This window comes from Myodes glareolus, chromosome 25 (genome assembly GCF_982192425.1).
Source record: "Myodes glareolus chromosome 25, mMyoGla1.1, whole genome shotgun sequence".
In the NCBI taxonomy this organism is placed as follows: domain Eukaryota; kingdom Metazoa; phylum Chordata; class Mammalia; order Rodentia; family Cricetidae; genus Myodes; species Myodes glareolus.
Window position 1 is genome coordinate 26,736,533 of NC_142050.1, and position 6,484 is coordinate 26,743,016.

Consider the following 6,484-nt stretch of genomic DNA (forward strand, 5'->3'; position numbering starts at 1 on the left):
CGCATGTGGCAGCAGGGTGGTTTTGAGCAGAAGGGACAGGCCATGGTGTGAGACCCACGGTGTGAAGGGGAAGCACGGCTCAGTGACAGGAACTAGGCCACTGGGGTCAGAGAATTCTGGAGCAGGTTACACTGGGAGGTTTCAGTGGTCACCAGGGCCAAAGCTGTCTTCAGGGGAAAATGACGGGCAGTCACAGTTGGCAGTGATTGGGAGAAGTGGGGACACTCCGGCTTATTGTGGGCTAGTGAGACCCTACTAAAGTTAAAGGCCACAATTTTAATTTTATCATTACTTTTTAGATTTTTTGAGATCATATATATATATATACATATATATATATGTATATATATATATATATATATATATTGTAGCTCAGGCTGATCTTGAATCTATTCTATTGCACTGCTAAGAATGACCTTGAACTTCTGATTCCTGCCTCCACATCCTGAGTACTGGGATTGCAGGTGTGTGCCCACACACCTGTTTATGCAATGCTGGGGCTTCTAGTGCTGGATAAATACTCTGCCAATGAGCTACATCTCCAGCCCAGTCCATGTTTTTGCTTTGTGGATCAACTGGTGATTGATTCATTGTTTAGAAACAGGGCAGGGGACCGCTCAGCCAGGCGACAGATACTCTCCCACTGAGACACATCCTCAACCCTTGATTAGGTACCAGTGGATTTTGGTTTTGTTTGTTTGTTTTTGAAGCAGGGTCTCACTGTGTAGCCCTGGAACTCACTATGCAGACAAGGTTGGCCTAGCGCTTTTGGTGAGCTTCCTGCTTCAGTCGCAAGTGTGCTGGGCTTTCAGGCACATGTTTTGAAACCAGACACAAGACCCTGACTTTTGTTTCCATCATTTTGCAAATTTGTGTTATATTTTTTATGGTTGAGCTCTGAGAGTAAAAAGGGGGCTGATAGACTGAGCTGGTGAGGGTTTTCATGGGTGAGTGTGGAAGACAGACCCTGAGTCCGGGGAGGTACACAGGTCCCACAAACTGGCAAGGAGAAGCAGGGACAGGTACGACGTGCAGGCCTCTCCCGAAGAGGCTATCATATTCTGTCTTTGTTTTCTATTTCTGCCTTGAGGCAGAAGTTTCCATTTTTGCCCTGTCACAAAACAAATAGAGTGCTCCCTGGCTTCAGCTAGATCGCTTATGTAACGGGTTTCACGCTCTGACACTTCTTGACAGTTACAAGAAGTCGATGGAGTTGGGAGGCTCCGCTGGAACACCAGGAAGTGAGCTCTGCTGTGAGTCAGCGGAGGGATGCAGCTGCCACTGGATGCAGGAGCCCCTGCTCGCCCTTGGCAAGCTTGAGGGTGCTCAGGGGACACATGGGAGAGCAGGTCGGGGCCTCTGTTTTAATCACTTCCTGAGTGTTAGATCTGCTACCTTCCCTCTCCACAGCCTTGCAGAGGGCTCTGTGGAAGTCTTGGGTTTTCTCTCCCGCTGCAGGCCATCTCTCTGCCTCCTTTCTCTTGATTAGAAACTTCTAGAATAAGCATTCTCCCTGGGTTTCAGTGCTGTCTTCTCTATGCCCTTTCTCAAGCTCTGCTTCTTCCTGACCACCCTGGATTGCTCTCAAGGGCTGCCAGTGCAGGGTAATAACCCAGAACCCAATCAGGTAGCATCCCTACTCTTACTTGCCGAGAACCCAATTTCCCATCCACCCAAACCCTCTTCCTTTTCCAATCCCTTCCTCCTCCTCCTTCCCTTACTCTTCCTTCGACCACTCTCTTTTTCTTCCCATTCCCCTGTGCTCTTCCTCTTTCTCCTTCCAGCTCTATTCAGTTCCTATCAATTTCCTCTAACTCCGTTGGTTACCAGGCAGCGCTCCTCTCTAACCCCTCCCATTCCCGTTCTCCCTTGAGCTCAACTCCTCAGACCCTCCAACCTGAATTCACATGCTCTGAACGCTCCCACTCCCTCAGCATCCGAGCCAGACTCTCCTCCTGCCCTCCAGCCATCTCCTCCAAATGCCAGTTTACCGTGCCTTCTGTTCCCAAACCTGCTTCTTCCAGTCAAGGTTCTGTTCCCCCAGGAACCACATGAAAGTGAAGACCTCCGAAGGTGTACTATACCCCACCCCGGCTGCCTGACTGTCTCACCCCCTCCACAGTACTTTCCTTTTGTTGTTTTTTTTGGCGGGGCAGCAAGCGCCAGTGATCCTCCTGTCTCTGCTCCTGCCGCTCTGAGGTTACAGGCGCCACCATACAGCATTCTGCATGTGTCCTGGAGATTCAGAGTTTTTATGCTTATACGGTACTCTAGCTTATCAGGTGAGCCGTCTCCCTGGCCCAATTTTACGTTATTTTGATTGACACACAGTTGAGCATGTTTGTGGATGCGATATGATTTTTGATGCCTGTGTACATTGTGTAATGATCAGCTCAGGGCAGCTGGCATATCCATCACTCCCGACATTTGTCATTGGTTGTTAGATTTCAGCAGAGCCGCGGCAGAGGGTTTGGAGTATTCGCCGTGTTTTCTTGTACCCTTTTAATCGTCACACATCATTACTTAAAAATAATTACAAAGCTAGTTCTCCCCTCATGACAAATAATCTATGCTCATGGTAGAAAATTCGTGAAACAGAGATAAAGACAAAGGAGACAATAGGAAGCGCCCACAGTGCCACCAGCCAGGGATGATTGCTGTGGGCAGGGACATAGTCACGCTGTCTTTCAAAAATGTAAATCTGTGAATTCAGCTCAAAGCATCTTTTCTTTGGTAACTTGGTTTTTAAACTTTTAACAATAATCATATCTATCTAGTTCAATATATTAAGTCATATATAATCATATATACCTATGTTTTATCCTAACAGTATTAAGTGATTTATTTATTGAATAAAAACTTTTAAGCCAGTCATAAAAAATGAGCTTTGAAGAACGGCTTACCAGAGACCATGAGATATTTTAATACTGCCCGGTCTCAGACAGCGTGGCAGAGTGGGAACGGACAGACGAGGGAACTGGCTACGTGGGCACTTGACCCTTGGCAAGGAGGAGCACTGCAGACTTGTTGAGTCAGATGGAACTGGAACTGGCTTTCTATTGTGGGAAGATGACATCTCTGTCATACCTCCCATCTTTCATAAAACTCAATTCCATCCAGATCTATTCAATGTTTTATTTAAAAGACAAAAACTGGACACATTTTAGAAGATGACAGATTATATGAACTTGAACGGGGAGAGATTCTCTAATCCAGACACACACAGGACAACCATGTTAAAAGTAAAGGCCTCTGCTGGGCATCGCGGCAACACCTTCAATCATGACAGTCAGGAGGCAGAGGCAGGGACAGGCAGAGCTCTGTGAGTTTGAGGCTAGGCTGGTCTGTGTAGCAAGTCCTAGGAGGGCCAGGGATACACAGTGAGTCCCTGTCTTAAAAAAAAGAAGAAGGAAGAGAAGGAGGAGGAAGAAGAAGAAGGAGGAGGAGGAGGAGGAGGAGGAGGAGGAGGAGGAGGAGAAGGAGAAGAAGAAGAAGAAGAAGAAGAAGAAGAAGAAGAAGAAGAAGAAGAAGAAGAAGAAGAAGAAGAAGAAGAAGAAGGTCGCAAAGAGGCCTATTTAATCAAATGAAACAAAAAATCAAAAGCCACAAACTGGGAGAAAATGCCAACAACCCATTAAGCTACAAAGGCCAAGTGCAGTTGTTAGTTAAAGGCCATGGGCAGTTCATAGCTAAAAAGCCTTCTACAATACAATTAAAAAGAACACTGGGCAAAAGGCATTCTGCTCATCTGTCTTCTCATAAGCTCAGAGTCAACACAGATACAGACAACACTGGACGTCAGAGACGAGCAAGCCATAAGCTGGTCACACTGATTGTTGCCTGCAATCTCGGCACTTTGTAGCAGGGGCAGGATTCCCAAGTGTTAGACTACATCAGAGGATGCCCTGTCTCAAAAAGGGGAAAGAAAACCCAGCATGAACTAATTGAGCGAAACCAAATGAGAGGTAGAGACATGAAAACCAGGAAAGGAGTGTAGACTCCTGAGAGGGAGCAGCTTGCATGCTCACGGTTAGGGAAACTTGTGGAGCCCTTGTTGAGACATTGAGACTTGAGCAAAAGTCTAGATGACGTCACCTGGACCGAGAGAAGAGCCTTCTGGGCAGTGGGAAGAGCACCAGAGGGCCCAGCATGTTGTGTGAGTCTGGTGAACAATACGTGTGGGCAGAGCAGAGTGGCCACCGGGAGCCTGCAGGAGCTAAGGGCTTTGAGGCTATTAGAAGGACGTTAGTAGCCCAGCTAGCAAGGGCACAGTATGGAGCAGGGCTGAGATGAAGAGCTCCTTCCCCCTGCTCACTTGGCCATAGCGCCCCTCCCTGTGTGTGACAACCACACTGCTCCCATATGGGCCACAAGTCCCGGAGCTGTTCCCTCACACAGTCTACCCGTCCAACTTTATTTCCCTTTATCAGTATTGTTCCGCTTGCCTGTATTCTTCATAGCTTTAACCAGATTTTTCTGGCTTTGCTTTACCAAGGTACACTTTATACACAACAAAATTCACTTGTTCCGTTTTTTAATTTTAGCAGTTGTGTGCACACGCGTAGACCCCGTCACTCTGGTGATACAGCTTTATTCCATCATGTCCTGTTGGCGTCTCTGGGGCTGTGATCAAACACAGACCAAAGCCAACACGGGAGGAAACAGTTTATTCGGCTTATGGGTTTACAGTCTTTCATCGGGGAAGCCAGGACTGTCATTCAAGGCAGGAACCGAGGCAGTGACTGCGGAGGAAGGCTGCTTACTGGCTGGCTGCCAAGCGCATGCTCAGCTACCTCTTCTCTGTCTCCCAGGACCACTTCTCAGGGAGGGCACCACTAACGGGACTGAGCTCTCTCACATCCATCACCCATCAGGAAAATGCTCCCATGGACAAGCCCACGTGCCAGTCTGATGTAAGCACTTCCTCAGCTGAGGTTCTCTCCTGTCACATGGCTCTAGTTTGTGTCGCATTGACACAAGCTAACCACCACACGTCTCCCTAAACAACTTCTTAGTATCTTCTTATAAACTAGGCCTTCTCCCCACCCCTGGCCTTCGGCTACCACCTATCTTTCTGTCACGGTGGCTTCACCTGTGAAATAGCCGCACATAGATTGAATCGTACAATACACAGTGTCTCGTGCCTGCCTTTTCCCACTTAGCATAATGTTCTCAACATTTCTCAGGCTAACACAGCTATCAGTGCATGGTGGCAATTAGAAGTCACTTCCTTAACGATCAAGTCAGCCACTTCTTACGCAACTACATGCTACCACTTTCCAGAAAGTGTGGCGTTGACTGTGGAATCATTGCAGCTCCTGATCCTTTTTGCTATTATTGCCATAAATTTGATTTCTTTTAAGATTTATTTATTTAGCCGATCAATGGTGGCACATGCCTTTAATCCCAGCACTCGGGAGGCAGAGGCAGGAGGATCTCTGTGAGTTCAAGGCCAGCCTGGTCTACAGAGTGAGCTCCAGGGCAGGTACCAAAGCTCCAGAGAAACCCTGTCTGGAAAAAGAAAAGATTTATTTATTTACTTTCATTTGTGTGTGTGTGTGTGTGTGTGTGTGTGTGTGTGTGTGTGCGCGCACACCTTCATGAGTTTATGTGCATGACTGTGTGTATTGCATTGTGTCAGAAGAGGGCACTGGGTTGCCAGGAAGAAGAGTTACAATGGTTGTTGCAGAAGCCAAACCTTGACCACCCCAGGAGAGCAGAAAGTGCTCTTAACCGCTGGGCTACCTCTCCAGACCCATGCATTTGACATACATATATTCTACATTTGCAACAATGTTATTCTAACTCCTGTCTTTAAAACAATTAACAAAGGAAAAAATAGCCTTGGCATTTGCCAGTGTATTTAACTTCAGGTGTTCTTTCCTTTTCCTGTAGGGTCCCAATGTCTATCTTGAAGGATTTCCTTTGTCAGTGTTTATATGGATAGCTGCTAAGAACGGCTTTGCTCAGCTTTTACATTTCCAGAAGTTTAATCCTTTGTTTTTAAAAAATATTTTCAGTAGATATATAATTTGGAGTTGACAGGTTATTTAAGGGGAGGGGATGTTTGTTTTCTTTCAACACCGAAAAGATGTTCTGTTGTCTCTTCCTCATTATCTCCTTTGAGAAGCCAGCATAACTGGGAGTGTTAATGTGTCCCTGCCCCCTTCAGGCTACTGGGTGTGTGTGTGTGCACGTGCGTGCGTGCACACGTGCACGCGCGTGAAGATCAAAAGACAGTTTGTGGGAGTAGGTTCTCTCCTTCTGCCGCGTGAGTCCTGAGGATTGAACTCGGGTTTCCAGGCATGGTGGTAAGTGCCTTAGCCCCACTGAGTCATCTTCCTGGCCCCGATGAGTCTTTTTTTTTTTATAACTTCCATTTTTGTGGAAATTTCTGCATGTGTTCATGTCTGTGTCCTCTTCTGTAAATCCCTACGCTTTGTGAGAGTGTATTTACTGTATTATTTATTAGTAATGCCTGTAT